We start from the raw sequence: 16,169 nt of genomic DNA, 5'->3' as shown, positions 1-16,169 counted from the left end.
GGCAAGTTGCAGCATTAAAAAAAAAGGCTGTTAAGGTATTTTCTGGGTTATGGACTGATTATTGTGACATGTTGTACGTATTGTATTTTTCCTTTGGATGACATAATGTACATAAACAGCCGCCAGGGACATAGTATTACTTAAACAAATTGTTAGATATAATATCTGTTTCCTAATGTTAATTTCCCACTGTCCCCCCAAAGCTTTTTGAATAAAATCTTTATCTGACTGTTTATTATTAGGTACTGGAGATGTAGCCCCACACAAAAGTAATGCAAATTTCTTTATGCTGATTTTTTTTTATTTTTGCAGGCGTAAGCTGCAGCTGGAGATCTAATTTAGCATTCATTCTTGATATTTTGGTAGTTCGAGACACGGTAATTTGTAGTCCTGTATGCTCCTCGGCTTTAGGGTCACAGTTTGATACAGATTTGGTACAACAAGAAAACACACACAAAAAAGAGGACCAAATTCGTTCTTTTTTCCTGCTTCTTTTAAACAGACAATAATTCACTCAGAAGCAGAGCAGAAAAACAAACCACCTTTTGTTAGCATTAAGACTCTAAAGTAGCCGGTCATGTTGGGAGGATTTCTCAAACGGTGCCTTTACTTTAAAAAGTAAAAAATAAATCTAACTCATACTGTACTGTTTTTTTCATCCAGTCCGAACAGTAAACAGTGTTGTATAGACTGTGTGTCAAACAGAAAGTCTGATAAATATGAAACTGGAAGGTATGTTCTCTTGTTAAGAAAACAATACAAATTAAAGCCAATTAATTTGACCTTGGCTTTACGCAAAGGTGATAACTTAATACCATCTCCCCAGGTCTAAATAAAAAAGCAAAACATGTTAAACACTCCCGCTGAGGTTTTGTAGAGCTTGGAGAGTGCTGGGGCGTTGCTCAAACACGGGTGGTGCTTATTAATCTCCCGTACTGGCGTATTTAAACCAGTATCTCACCGGGCTGTGACTGCTGGGAGACGCAAAACTGCAAGAAACTTGTGAGAAAACGGAGCGCTCAAAGACATCCTCTTTAATTTATATATTTAACATCGTCAGTGAGCTGCCATCATGCCCACTTTGTACCCACCTTGGCAGCCACCTCCATGTTTATGATTTAATCTACTGGAGTACACTTTAATAATGAAGAAAGGCAGCTTTGAACCAGTTTTTTTAAAATTATGTTGTAGTATTATTTATTCTTGGTGGGGTTAGACCTGGACATGCAGGGCTGTAGCCTCAGATGTTTTCTGAATAAGGAAATTTAAAAACACGTTAACGTTTACTTCACTTTACTTAAACACAAGCAGGGTAGGTTGTGCTTTCTTTGCAAGCAGCATCTGCTTCAATATATCTGCACTGAGAGGAACAATAGCAGGAGCTGGACAAAAATAAACAAATTTTAATTAGTGTGGCCTGGGTGCAACCCTGTACCCCTCTGTTTTGGCTCAGTCAGCTGCTGTAAAATGCCACCACTCTTATCATTTACTCCTATCGTTTTTTTTTGTGTTTTTTTTTTTTCATTTATCAGGTGAGGTGAGGCCGGAGTGGTGTCAGGCCGGCAGCTCAAGCTGGTGTGACCCGCTCCAGGGAAGGCGGTGGGTGGGGATCTGACTGCGGCGCTACACCTGTCACTCACAGCCTCTGCACCATCAGCAAATACACGGTCTATGCTCAGAGCTCACATACTTTATGTAGCAACACGGATGTTGTTCAGTTGCTATTACCAGCTTTTTTTTTACATTTAACTTGGTTTCTGAAGATTTTCTGGGGACCCTCAGTTGATGTTTCATGACCCAAAGAGGGGTCCCGACCCCAACTTTGGGGACCACTGGACTAGACTATCCCTTTAAGCTCCTGTGTTTCATCTGAATCAGTCATTCTTGCTTTGCATTGATGCAAAGTGCTTTAGATTGTATGTTCCTTTAGCCCTTTTCCATTGTGGTGGTTTTCAGTTTCCTTTTCTGTTGTCCTCTGTTAGATAAAAGTCATGACAAAAGTATTCTTCCTATGGTTGCATGTACCGGACCCTGATGTTTGGTATAAATACCTGCAATGTTACAGCATTACAAACAAATTACAGTCTATGGTAAACTCCATTTTTACCTCCTGAATTAAAACTGGGAAACTACTTTACTTTTAGCTAAAACTACCTGACATTTGTGTCAGTGAGGAACATAAGGTCAGTGAACAATCTGCTCTCCATCATGGGCAATCCGTCCCATCCTCTTCATGACACCCTACAAAGGCAGCGAAGCTCCTTTCCTAACAGAGTCACTCAGCTCTGCTGCCACAGCGAATGCTGCAGGACATCATTCATGCCATTTGCACTTTCACTTTATGCCAGCTCATTTGTGTCAAACAGATAAGCACCAGTAAACTCGTACCTGAACACAACTACTGTAAAACTGTTCTTCTGTATACTCTGCCATCATTGCACAGTGCTATAGTAAATATTAAAATTATATGTACCCTGCCATCATTGTACTGCCTCTGTCTTATTTTGTACTCAATGGTTGCTGTTTGCATTGTTTATTATTTTGAGTGGTGTTTTTAATGCTTTTAATTTTGAATTTGTCTGCTGCTGTGACAGACCAATTTCCCTCAGGGGATCGATAAAGTATCTTTCTATTCTATTTTATTCTTATCTATTCTATTCTAAATTTTAATTTGAAGGACCAAATCACCTGAGGCACACCTGATATGTTAGGAAACTAGTTGGTGACCATGTTTGGTTTTCTCTGAATCATCACCAGTTGGATGCTTCGAGACTCAAAATGTCAAAAAATGCAGCAAAATATTCAAAGCTCTGTAAGAAAATCGACAAGATGAAAATGATTAGAGCATCTCCTGCAGGCCCGGTCCAACGGTGTGTAGCTAAGAAGTCTGTTACTGAGAGACAAAAAGACGGATGTTTAGATCACTGTGGCACCAAAAAAAAAGTCTTACCGTACAAAGTAAATGATTACCTCTGCCAAGGAGGTTAGGTTTTTTTCGGTAGTGTTTGTTTGTTTGTCTGTCCGTGCAGAGGATTACTCAAAAACCTATGAATGGATTTTCATGAAGTTTTCAGGACACATCAAACGTCGTACGAGGAACAAGTGATGGCATTTTGGTGCTGATCAGGTCAAATGTCAAGATCACTGGTGACCCCAAGCAAACTCTACAACAGCGTAGCGTAGGAATGTTAAACTGCACAGCTGGACACCTCATGGGTCAAAGATGATGCCTGTTGATTTCAAGGTTCATGGGGTCAAAGGTTAAAACAGTTGCTTAAATTTTGATGGTGATTCAGATCATGATCATGGTTGCACTTTGTTTTATTGACACTATGGCCTCGGTGGAGGTTTGAATGCTGTGAATGTTTCCAGTATTGTTCATAAAGTCAGTTACTGTAGGACCACTAATGAAGTCTTCCTTTTCCTGACTTATTATTTTAGCTCCAAGAAGTCCATTTAAAGTCAGTCTAATAAAATAAACAAGAAGTAACTGTTCACAATCTGGGTGATGCTCTTTATCGGTACAAAACTTGAGGAATCTTTCCCAAGAATTCATCTGCACTGTTAAAAATTGAATATTCTGCTTTAGCTACAACTCTGCCAACTTTATATAGACCAGTGTAATGATATTATTTGAGCAGCTTCCTGTTTGTCTTTCTCTATGTGTGACTGTGGCTTCTGGTACAGCAGAACTTACATCCTGGCCTTTGGTTTAGGTGTTAGACTTTTCAGAAAAAAAAAAACCTTGTTCGGTTTCATGATCATTAGTCATTTTTCACATTTATAGTCATACATTTTTAATGGCCGACCAGATTGGTATTGTATAGGTTTTAAAAATATGTGAAACAAATTTGTGTGTTGGCTCATTTTTTTGCAGTTTCCCAGTGCTCAGCAGTGTGTCCATGAATTGAGACTAATGCATACATTTGTGTAGCTGGGTGCAGCTTTGGAAAGATTTCTGTGGCGTTGCCTAAAAGAGTTTATTCTCGACCTCGCTGAGTTTGCTCCTTGGAAAACACTTTCGTGCTGTACATCACAGCAGGTGGACCTAGTTCATATGTTTTTGGACTGCCAGGATGTTTGACAACTTATGCCTATATGTGTTTCACACTGTTGCTTTTTGGTCCATAAATATTTTATCCTTGGTTCTCGTATTTTATGCTAGAACCGAACCATTATTCTCATAATGCTGCTTATATTAAAACTATACTAACAAGCTGAAAGCCTGTGAAACATTGTAAATATGTTTAGCAGCAATTAATCCAGTCATGTAAACAATTAGTAGTCTGCACAAGAAATTGGTCTAATTAGAATTAGAAATGTCTAACAAATATGACTTTCCTTATTTGGATTTATTATTTTGCAAGGGGTTCCTCTGTGGGAACGCCAGCATTTCATTTATTCAGTAAAAAAACTGTCTGCATTTACCAGAGAACACCGATCAGGTGCAGTTGACCTTGGCATGTGTGTGTGTGAACGCATGCTCACAAATGCACCCACACACACACACACATGCCATGCAGGGCGAAACTGACAAATGGCGGCACAGCAGCTCACTTAGATGGTAAATGTGTGTTTAAACAAAGCAGAGTGACGCTTGCACGCACAACGCTTAGTGGCCGGTCAATGATAAAAGATTGATTTGGGTCCTTTCTCTCTAACGCACACACACACACACACACACACACACACACACACACACACACACACACACACACACACACAGAGTGGAATATGAGTGATGTGATTCAACACACCTCTCGGCAGCCACTCTGCTTTCCATCCTGACACCTGAGCTGAATACTAATCACTGGATCACATTACAGAGAGAGCTAGAGAGGTCTCTGCTACTGACAAAAAAAAAAAAAAGAGACGAGAAGAGGCATGGAAAAGCGTGAATTATATCAGATAACAGAAACATAAAGGTCTGCGTCACACACCGTGGTGAGGCTGGCATCTACACCTTCCTGTGAGCAGCATGAGAATACTGCGGCTCAGAGATGATAAAGTCCCGTGCAGGTGGGAGCAAAGCTAAACCGCAGGGTTGGAAAAATACCAGAAATACAGACGGATCAAAAAGAAAATAATATCATTTATAAAAGTTGCTCACAAAACAGAAAGCTAGTAATAGAAAAAAAAATGGAGCTATTAACTTAAACACAGTTAATATTTTTTAAAAGCAGGTTCAAAACTTTCCTTTACACAAGCATATGGTGACGTTTTTATTGTATTTGTCGGTATTTGTATTAAGATATGTCTGTCTGTCTGTTTATGTGTCCATAGAGTTCTTCTTTTATATATATTTTCTGACAGAATTATTTATCTTCATTACTACTGGGTTGCTTTCTGCTTAAAATGCACTATTTAAGTATAAATAAAGTTTGACTTAACAGTACAACTGAGCAAAACACTGAAGTAGCAGTGAAACATTAAATGAGAAAATCTATTGTTGAGGTTTTCTACCCATGAGCGGCTCGCTTTTGACACAAATTAAAGATACTGTGTAACCAAACTCAGTTAACTGAGCTTTGTTGCCTTCAGGTCAAAGTTTGCTCCCAAAAAAGAAAAAAAAAGACGACTTAGCCCTAAATATAAATCATTTTCCCTAACATAAACATAATGTTTGTTAAATCATTTATTCTTGTTGAGCTTGTGTGAAACAAACACTTCTAAAATGAGCTGCTGAATGAAGGTAAAATTACATTTACCACATTTCCACACATATTATTATTATTATTATTATTATTATTATTATTATTATTAAGCAGTTATGCTGTTTAGGTCAATTATTTATAACTCTTTATGTATTATGTATTTGGTCAGTAAGGCCACCATCAGCATTATAATTGTTATATATGGGTTGTATTGAATTAGCGATAATGATGCTAAAATATTTAAGTAGATAACTTAAAAACTAAAAGCATTTTGCTGAAATTTTCAATGAAATAAAACAGGAACATTACAAAGACTTTGAAAGTGATAGTTCAGATTTTTAGAAGCGGGGTTCTGTATGAGCAAAGAATATCTTACCTGTTGTAGATAGCTCTTTGAATAACATCAGTTTGGAGAAAAAGAGTTTATTGCTAAAATAACCGTGCACAGTAATTCACAACTGAAAGAGACGTAAAGGTTTATAAAATATCGTTTTGCATGAAGCACTGGGAAACATTTGAGACTGGAATCATTTTAGGGCGCTCCTAGCTCTGCTCAGACTAGTCGTCAGTCAGAATTAAACTTTCACAGAGCTACCTACAACGGGTAAGACATAAATTATTAAGAACCTTTCCACAGAACTTTACTTTGAAGGATCAAAACTATTGCTTTTAGGTAATGTAAAGTTACGCTAACGAGTTGAGTCCAAAGATTTAAATGAAATGTCTAAAAACAAATTAACCACATCAAAAACATGAGGGCAAAATCTGAAAATGAAGAGCACCCGAATGGCCAAACTGTCTTTTTACCTGTTGCTAATCAAAAGTAGGTTTAAGTAGGTATAGTTTTCTCCACGTTTGTTGAGAAGCTTGTTTTTCTAAAACAATCGTTTTTATTTGGCATTTCTTAAAATTTCCTCATAAACATGGCGCTGTTTCCAGAAATGCCCTAACGCGCACGGAAACGCCCAAAATTCTGTAACCATGTGACGATGCCAGGCCCGTACGTGGAGCTGTAACGCTGCCATGGAATGACGCCATGAACAGGAAATGAGGAGTGGTGCACGTGAAGCTTACACGGTGGGCGCGAAACGTAAACACAGCAAGAAGAAGAGGACACCTTCGGATTGTAAATTAGATTAGAGGTGGAGTTATGACATCATCGTTTCAAAAGGCTGACTTTTAGCCGTCTCTACAAAAATACAAGGGTGGCGTTTAAAGAAGTCTTAACTCTGGAATCCTTTCTTTAAAAAACAAACAAACAAAAAAACACCCTTTTGGGGATTCCAAAATGCCGTTTGCGTGTAGACTCAAGGCTGAAACGCTAGAACCACTTTTGCATATTCACAAAATCCCCATCCCTGTGTGGACAGCCCATTAGACACATTTCGCTTCTTCCACAATCGCTTTCGCCCATAATTCTTGGTGTCCTTTGTGGCTCAAATTAGAGCTCATTTCAGTCCTATCTGAATCACCATCAAAGGCCAGTTTCCACAGCTCTGCACTTGCCTGTTTGAATACACAAATAGTCGCTCAAAATCTCAAACATTCTCCCGCCGCTCCCCCCTCTTCCTCCTCCTCCCCCCCGTCAACCCCATGCTGAAGCAATTATGTCCAGTGTGTGAGTCTTCTACAGGCGGCGTGAGGGTGATTGATGATGCTGTCAGCGCAGGGAACATGTTTTAACGTCAGAATAATCTCCCTGCTAATATATTACATCCACTGGATAGGGTTCAATCATTACTAATAGCACCGCTAAGTTGGTGTTGAGAGCACGTGCCTGAGAGAGAGTGTGTGTGCGTGTGTGTGTTTGCATGAGTTTGTGTGCGTATCTCATTAATCAGAGAAGAAGTAGAGGTGGAGAAATCTGGTAAGGCCAACTAATAAACAAGTTCTGCCACTGCAAGGTGGAATAAGCAGCCAGAGGAGGGTGTTTACTTCTTACATAATTACTGCCACATATCCTACAGTCAATGAATCAACCGCGACGGCGGTTATTGTGAATGTGAGAGTCTTACCACCACTTGATATAATATCGTCTTATGAAATGAAAAGGCTGGAAAGAACGGAGCACAATGGCATCCAACGCTTAAAAAAAAAAAGAAAGAAAAAAAAAAGCAGCCTTGTGGTGTCTAATCCGCGCCGTCTAATCTCTCAAATTGCTGTGACGTTTGATGAAGCGGGGGGGGTGGAGGATCGAGCTGATGCGAGGAGAGAAATGGGCCCAGTTAGACTGAGAATTTTTTTTTTTACTTTGCTGAAGTGTACGGCAAAGATTCAACTGCGCTTCCCCCGTTCCCCACCCTTCAGCCCTAAACAAATCCTTCTTTAAATACAAGCTGTGTTGTTTACAGCAGTTCTCTGCCTCCAGACACCATGCGCTCGCTGCCTACACTGACTGCTTCTGCTCATTTGACACTGCCTCCGCTCTTATCTGCTAGGCATACTGCTGATCAGAGGCACCATCCCCCCACTTTCTATAGCTAGGTGGAATATGCATGTAGCTGGACACGTACACACGCATGTACGTTAGGGACTACAGGAGAAGAAACATGAAAAGCAAGCAAGAAATAAACACCGTATGTGTGTTTATTTGTGTGTGTGTAGGGGAAATCTCTGGGGATAGATGTTATATTCTGCTGGTGTCAGCTGGCTCCTGGCCTGCAGATTAATGTGTGTGTGCATGCATATGTACAAACAAAGGCACCCTCGCAAACACCCATAAACAGATTAGCTCGTCTGCAGAGAAACAAAGGGTTAAGAGAGATTGCAAATTTCACAGAGAAAAGGGAGGGAGCAGAAGCTGTAGTTTTGGTATGTGTGTGTGTGAAGGGTGAGCGGGGGCCAGCGTGGCGGTGGAGCGTTGTGATCCTTCTCCCCTAATACTGTGTGGAGAATCTCCTCGCTGGGCTCAGCTGCCAATTCTCGGCACTGTAACAGTTCCATTCTCCTCCTCAGCCGGTGAAACAATGTGTCCGTGCTTTTCGGCGCATCTCCACACAAAGAGCCTCGCACTGAGACAGACGCTCAGAGCGGACTGAGACACAGCACCAGGACAATAGACTAAGAACCGTTTTGTTCAGCATTGTGTTGCGTGTTTGTGAAGACAAACAATAAAGAAAGTTCCAAAGGACGAGCAACTTTTTTCCCCCCCATCTCATTGTTGAAACTTTAAGAGGCGCTGTGAGTCTGTTGGTTGAACCCATGTGAAGCACTTCTGTGGTTAAGTCACTCTACTTGAAGTCACATTTGGAATATAACTAATTATATATATATATATATTTAAGCACTTCCTGCATGAATTGTCCTCTAGGTGGCATCTGTTGATAAGACTGGTATCTGTCTGGATAACCATGGAAACAACTCCAACACCGACAATGCAAATTTCCCAAAGGTATGTCCACATGTGTTTAAAATCAGAAAAACGGTAACTCACACACATTCAGACAGACTGGTGGTTACCTCTCTTTACTGGTGGCGACAAACGCTGAGACAAACTACCCCAGAGGACAGCCTCCCTGGGACCTTGAGCCAATCACGACAGCTGAAACAAGCCCTTTATCTGCAGGGGCTTATTAAGCTAATTGAATTAGCATGTTGTGGTTTCTGAACCCAAATACGATTAGCCCGTTATTACCGTGTTATCGGGGTCCCTTGTTACAGTAACAGCAGGTTACTTCTGGCTGCTACATTGGCTTTTCTTTTCTTTTTTTTTTTACTTGCTTTTTCTGCATCTCACACCAGATCTTTTGACTTATTTATGTCAGTCAGCTCCCTCACTGTTAGCCACTTGGCACAGTAAAGAGTCTCATAAAAACAAACCGAAGCTCAAATGTCATGAAGCTGAACTTGGGCTGCATTTTATTGGCATTTAACATTAATAAAGGTGTTTTATGTAACAATAATCTGTTGATGAAACATTAGTGGGAGCAATTTTCCTCCTATCTGCTTGTGGTTTCAGCTCTTTGCTTTGGCAGCCTCGGTTCTCCGGTTAAGCAGAGCAGCTGTTTTCAGAGAAGGAAGCAACAATAAATTTAAAGTAAATCCAGGACCGCCACAGAACTGAATGACTGAGTGTCAACGTTTGTGCCTTGCTAATACACATAGTCCCAGTGGCTAATTTTTTTTTTAGCACTTTTTAGTGGGCGCCACTAATCAGTACCTTGATTGGATAAGGAGCTGGATCATGCAAATGTAATTTCAACACAACCGAAGAACCCCAGACAGAAATCTTTATATGGAAGATTTTCTGCAGATAAAACAAGGATAGACATCGGTAGCATTTGGCTGAGTTTTCATTTCATTTGTGTTCATGTTGTGTTTCCAGTCTGGGTTTGGGTCTTTGGCTTGAAATGTGATAGATTTATACTCTTTTCTTGTTCTGCTCAATTTGTCTTGATTTCCTGTAGCTTTGTCCCTGTCTCTTGTACCGTAATCTGTTCTATTGATACTGTAGCACCCTTTCCTTTGTACACCGTTGTTCCTTTAGTTCACACCTGTCTCTCATGCTCTTTAGTATGTACTCAGTTATCAGTCCCTCCTTGTAAAACCCTCCACTTTCTTGACATCTTGGTGTCTGTCAGGATTTAGTTTTTGCTCTTTGGACTCCTACATTTGGTTCAAGCTTTAAAGACTGGATTGGATATCAGACCTGCCATCCTGTCTGCCTGTGTTTGTGGGTCCTTCCAGCACAGGCTCCATTTCTCCACCAGTGTTTGGTTTTGGCTCAGCTCATGGTGGCAGGTGAGGGTGATTCCAGCTGCCGGTCGGCTCCTTTCTTTTCACCGCACTGAGTGTTTGTAAATTATTATGTGTGGTAATTGTTAATGTCTTCTCTGCCTGGTGCTAGGAGAGCAGGCGAACACTGGGCTTTTGATCTTAGGTGTGGAAAAAGATATTTCAGTTCAGCGAGGCAAATGTTTTAGCTCGCTTTAAGAGGTAGTTACCTTTTCTTAACAAAAGGAAGCCAAATACCACTTAAATGAAAGATATATGTTACGAGAGAGTTCTGTTACTCATAGCTGATCACATGACCCTTTGGTGAGCTCTGCAACCACCAATTAAACAAATCCAATATTCACTGGGTTTCCATCATTTAAACTCCAACATATTTCGCAGTGCACTTTTTTCACAGAAGTATTCATCTTTAATATTAAAGATTTTATTTCTAGGCTTCTATGATTGAGTGGATTTAATACTGTTTGTTACCTGATGGTCTCCATCAGAAGCAGCTGTGAATGGCGTTCTCAACCTCAACAATAAGTCTGAATCAAACAAGAGGGTTTATTCAATAAAAACATCAAATTCCCTTAAAAAAAATTTAAAATATTTTTAAATATGCGGATTATGATGAGTTTTGGACTGAATATGACTGTTAATTGTGATTGTTCTGACAGAATAGCTCTGTTTTATTTTGACAGCTTTTAAAGGTTTTTTTACTCTTTATTTAAGAGATAAACACCTTCCTGGAGCTCTTCATCACCTCTAGCCGAGCCAAGCTTTGATTATACAATAGAAGCAGACCCACTGATTTACAAAGAAAAATCACAATATTTATAGGCAAAAAAACCCCCAAAACTGAGCAATACCGCTTTTTTCCCATTATATAACACAGTGAACACATTTTGTGGATGTGCCAGACTATACTACCACAACCTGATGGCCAGAGTTTATTCTTTCAAAACCAAATGATGGAAATATGCCTGACGGCTGATTTAATTTCAGCAGTATTCCATGGCTTTGCTTCAAACTGAAAAGTAAACGGAAACACAACTGTTCATTCCTTCATCACAGCACATGTATTAAAAAAATGTTTTCCCTTAAAAGCTCACAATGACAAGCCTTTGAGAATAAATTTACAGCTTTTTCCATCTGCCTCCAAGGAGCCAAAGAGTCAGCTGCTACAGTTCTCTCTTTTACCAATAATAAGATGAAAACAATTTGTGTATATATTTTAATACAGTGTTTTCTTCTGTTTCAGTCATGCTTTACACTGTGAATTAGCTGTGACAAATGGACTTTGAACTGTAAAAATACTTTGGCGGACCATATGTTTTGCACCAAGATAAAGTGAATGGGTGTTTGAATGCTGATCCCATGTGAACACAGCGCTCCTTGTGCGCCCCATCCCCGCCGCCCAGCTGGCCGAAGAGCGAGAGAATAGACAGTGGGACGGAGTGGGTGGAAGGAAGTGTGGAGTGAACTTTACAGATCATCCAAAAAAGACGTTGGATGGTCCCAGCGTTGCAAACCCCAACCTTTCACACCTTTACATCGACAGAATCAGGTCTGTGCTGCTCCTCCCCCACCAGAGACTGTTTTGGGAAGTCAGCTGGTCACACTGAGCCTGTGATTAATACACTGGAGCTGCTCTCTGCCACCTCCACACCACACTGTCCTCACCTCCAATTAGCATGCTAATGAACCTGCGCATGTGTGTGTGTATTTAGAAATGTGTGTGTGTGTGTCACCTGAGGTTCTCTGTCTCACTGTGCAGTATAAACAGAAATAGGCTGGCATTTAGAGGAGTGACTGCTGCTCAGCTTACTGAGACTGTGTGTGTTTTTGTGCGTTATGGAATGAGATCATAGTTTTGGAGTTTGGGGAAACAGAAATAACTTGATTTGTGGCGTCTGTTGTGACAACCTTTGTTCTCAGCTACTATTCAGATGTAAAGATGAGCAGCCAAACTATATTTAACATCAGCAATTTCTATTAAACCAATTGGCCTTTCCATTTATTCAAAATGCACCAAGTGATTAATGGAGCGACGCCTGCGACACAGGTTTGGGTTTTTGAGTTTTTCCTTTCTCTTTTCTCTGAAACTTATCAAGATGGTGGTAATATGGGATGGAAACTCGTACGGCTCCTGTCTCCCAGACTGTAGCTTGAAACCTAACTAAATACATTCAAATATTATTGTTATTTTGTGAATCTTAGAAAGTATCTACCAAGCCAACAAGGGGAAATAAATGCAAAACTGAAGCGTTAAAACTGAACCTTTGCTCAGAACACCAGCAGACACTCTTTCCAACGGTGTAAGAAAAGTGATCTTTTTTACTAAAGCGAACAACAACAAAAAACAGGAGAAAGATCTATATTTCTATTAATATTAATGATAAATAAAATTCTTGTGCTGACTTGAGGAACATTTCATGAGCTCAAAATAATATTTTCCTTATTTTATTCAGTACATTTTGACCGTCGGACACCTCAAACATTAGTTCCCTAACTCTGTCTGCACATACAATTATGTGTGTTCAGACACGAGCGTGGAAACAGTGAGCTGCGGTGCCACAGTAACCTTTGCAGTAATCAGCTCTATCTGATGGGCCTCTTTAATTAACCTTGTAGGAAATTAATCCCAATGTTAAATGGACAAGAAAAAGATGTTTGATTACCACGGCTAACCAGCTGGGACTTCTCCCTCTGTCTAATTGCCCAGGAAGCGAGAACAAGAGGAAAAGTAGCACAAATGAGAAGCAGAAACAGATAGGGAGAGCGAGGCGAGAGGGGAGAGCTGAGCGCCTCAAATCTTGTGGTGTCATTAGCGTCCGTGTGAATGTCAGTCAGTCCCTGAAGCACTGATAAGGACTCACTAAGAGGAGAGGGGGAGTGAGAGCGGAAGGGTAAGAAGACGGATATAAAGAGGAAAATATTTTGTTAAACTGAAAGGGGAAAATCACTTTACGTGATGCACAAGAATGAAAACAAGCCCCCCAAATAAGCAGCTAAATGAACATTTCTTGAACAAAGGTTGCAGAAAGCACAGAACCACCTTGGCTGTACAATGTGTTCCCTTGGCATGGAACAATTCCAGGTTTCAAGGTGTACCACAAAGTTAAAAAGTCACTGTGTCGAAACCATAAAAGCTTTGCGTCACACCGTTTTAGCAGTTTAAATTCCTTTTAATGAGAGGCCAAACACAGTGTGGGGGTTTCTTTGGTTGTCTGTCAACTGTATATTGGTATTATACACACACACATATACATATATATATATATATATATATATATATATATATGTGTGTATCGGTATATTGGTAACTTTCCCCTGCTTTAAGCCAGCTGTTTTAATGTGAAAAAAAAAATTCATGTTTCTCATAGAAATAATCCTGATGTGCTCATAATGTCATCTTTTTCACACCAGAAAAGTGTTAGACATGCGCACAATTGTTGAGCATAAGAGAATATCTAGTGTAATTCAGGAAAAGAAATGAGAGATTTAGCTGAGCTATAGTTTGATCTTAGACTTGCCTATAAGGACGACTGTGCTTCATCACCGTTAATCAGTTAGCCTTTATGATTACCAGCATCGCGATTGAGTTTTTGGATGACATTATCAGGAACATTTTGCGTTTTCAGGATTCATATTCTTTTGAAGACATTCTCCACAGGAGTCAGAATTAAAGGGCATTTGGTTCGATAGGCTACTGAGAAGATTATCTACACACCAAATAGTTTCTTGGGCGCACCAGATAATACTGTGTGCCCGTGAGAACGTTTCCCCATGAACACCAGATATTTTCCCGTGCTCACGAGAAACCTACTCTGAATATTGCTTTTTTTCACCAGCTTCCCCTAAGGGGCTCCATAAACTACTGATAATTTTGAGCTCAGAATAAATGGCTGTGGATCAAATAATAACACAGAAACAGACAAACATGTATGAAAGACAAAGTTTCAGCAGTAAATGAACAATGCTGTGAAAAGCTTCACATTACTAAATGTAGTGTTAAAAAGGTGCAATTTTAATTTGAAAAGAATTAAGGATCCATGTGATAAAATTTGCTTCATGTCTCAGGACAGTTTATCTTGTAAAATCAAGACTTAAATGAAAAAAAAATACTGCAGTACTTCAACAACGTTAATTTGATTTAAAGTCTCTTTTTTAACTGTACAAAGACTTTGGTCAACGAAAGGAAAATGCTCATTAAAAAGTAATTTTACAATAAAATTACATTTTAATGCCATCATTTTTGAACAATGTTGAATAAGAATCAATTTTAGTTTTGTTTTTTGTTGAGGTCATCAGAGATTCACAAGAGTCCCGTTCTTTATGCTGTTAAAGCATAAATCCCTTTTTTTTTTTTTTTTACACATCGAAAAATTAATAAATTTACTTTTTGGAGGGTTTTAGAATGGGCAAGTGAGTGAGTATAAATACACCAGCTACAAAATGCTGCATGAGAAGATTTTAATTAACAAAGTTTACGCCTTAAACCTAAAGTCACTGTCTTCTGCAGTTCATCCATGCTGCTCTGTGTCAGCCAGTCGCTCTCCCTGCAGCTCGTTTCCAGCAGGTGCTTCCTTTCTTTCTTCATGAATGTCTGAATTACTGACCTCAGCTCTGCATGACTCACACTGTAGTGTGCCGTGATTGTCTGTGTTGGCTGCTTTCATCGGTGTGTGTCGACTTCCCAGATCCCGACAGGTGTCTGGGTCAATAATCTGAAAGGCAGAGCGAGGAGAACCAAGAGACTTCAGGTGTTTCATCGATACGTCCTGTTCGCTTGTCTTAGGCCCCGTCTACACTGATCCAGGTATTTTTTTCTAAACTGAAATTTCTTTTTAATAAATTTATGAAAATAATTCTGTCCACATCAATTTAACAAAAATAAAGAAACACTTGTTCTGTGCTCCTAGGGGGAGAGAAAGTCTGAATTAAAAACATGTCAAAATACAGAGAAAGAACATTCTTCGTTTGGCTTAAAAAATTCATTTTTTCCCCTTACAATTTCCTCTCAGTTATTAACCATTTCAGCATAAAGATTGACAGAATCAGGATAAAATATGATGAGCTTAAAACACACCCACACACACACACACACACACACAAACAGTAAAAACAACTCCTGTGTTGTTGGGTTTCGAGGGTAAAAAGGGATAGTGTGCATGCACAAAATAGCCTGCTATGAAAAGCTCCACATTTAAAGCCCACTCTAATACATTAAAAAAAAACAATTAAAAATCTCAGTTTTTCTCACCAATGTCTTTGGCTCCATCTACACAACTCTGTAACTTTTTTTTTTAATTAATCAGGATACTCAGTCATCTGCTGGCAGCTACACATTCCCTTATTTGTTTTTGTCTCATTTTTCTCTTCTTTCAGATGGTCTTGGTGGAGTCACTGGTGTGTTTTCAAACTGCCAACGAGTAGCAGCTGCCTCCAACTCAGTAATTATCAAGTTCCAGGTGAAGAGACAGGTCTCTCCAGCCATACCTCACCAGCTCAGCTCACTCAGTTTACAGAAGCGAGCTCTGCAGCAGACGCAAATCGCAAATCGTTGCCTCCAACGTGAACAACTAAAATGTCTGAGGGACTTTGTGGGCAGCTGTGATTAAAAACCAGGAGGGATGCTGCTCCAGCACCAGCCTCCTTTCCAGAGCCATTGACCTTTGGCACTGAAGCCAAAGTTATGCCCAAGCTCCTGATAGACTCACTCCTCACCTCATGTGATGTAACTACACTCAGTGATCCTGATCTTAGGTACTTGGTTGTCATTAAAGGTTATCTTTT

The 16,169-nt window shown here is 39.8% G+C and overlaps 1 long non-coding RNA gene across 1 annotated transcript; it reads right to left on the bottom strand.

Moving 5' to 3' along the window:
• Positions 1 to 14,832: 14,832 nt before the first annotated feature.
• LOC112450625 lies at positions 14,833 to 15,770 on the bottom strand. The gene is made up of 2 exons (XR_003039294.1): positions 15,637 to 15,770; positions 14,833 to 15,100 (listed from the first exon to the last, which is right to left on the bottom strand). It is a non-coding gene; the product is annotated as an uncharacterized LOC112450625 (long non-coding RNA).
• Positions 15,771 to 16,169: the final 399 nt, after the last annotated feature.

The sequence above is a fragment of the Kryptolebias marmoratus genome, linkage group LG9 (genome assembly GCF_001649575.2).
Source record: "Kryptolebias marmoratus isolate JLee-2015 linkage group LG9, ASM164957v2, whole genome shotgun sequence".
Classification (NCBI taxonomy): domain Eukaryota; kingdom Metazoa; phylum Chordata; class Actinopteri; order Cyprinodontiformes; family Rivulidae; genus Kryptolebias; species Kryptolebias marmoratus.
This window is presented reverse-complemented; position numbering and strand designations above follow the sequence as displayed.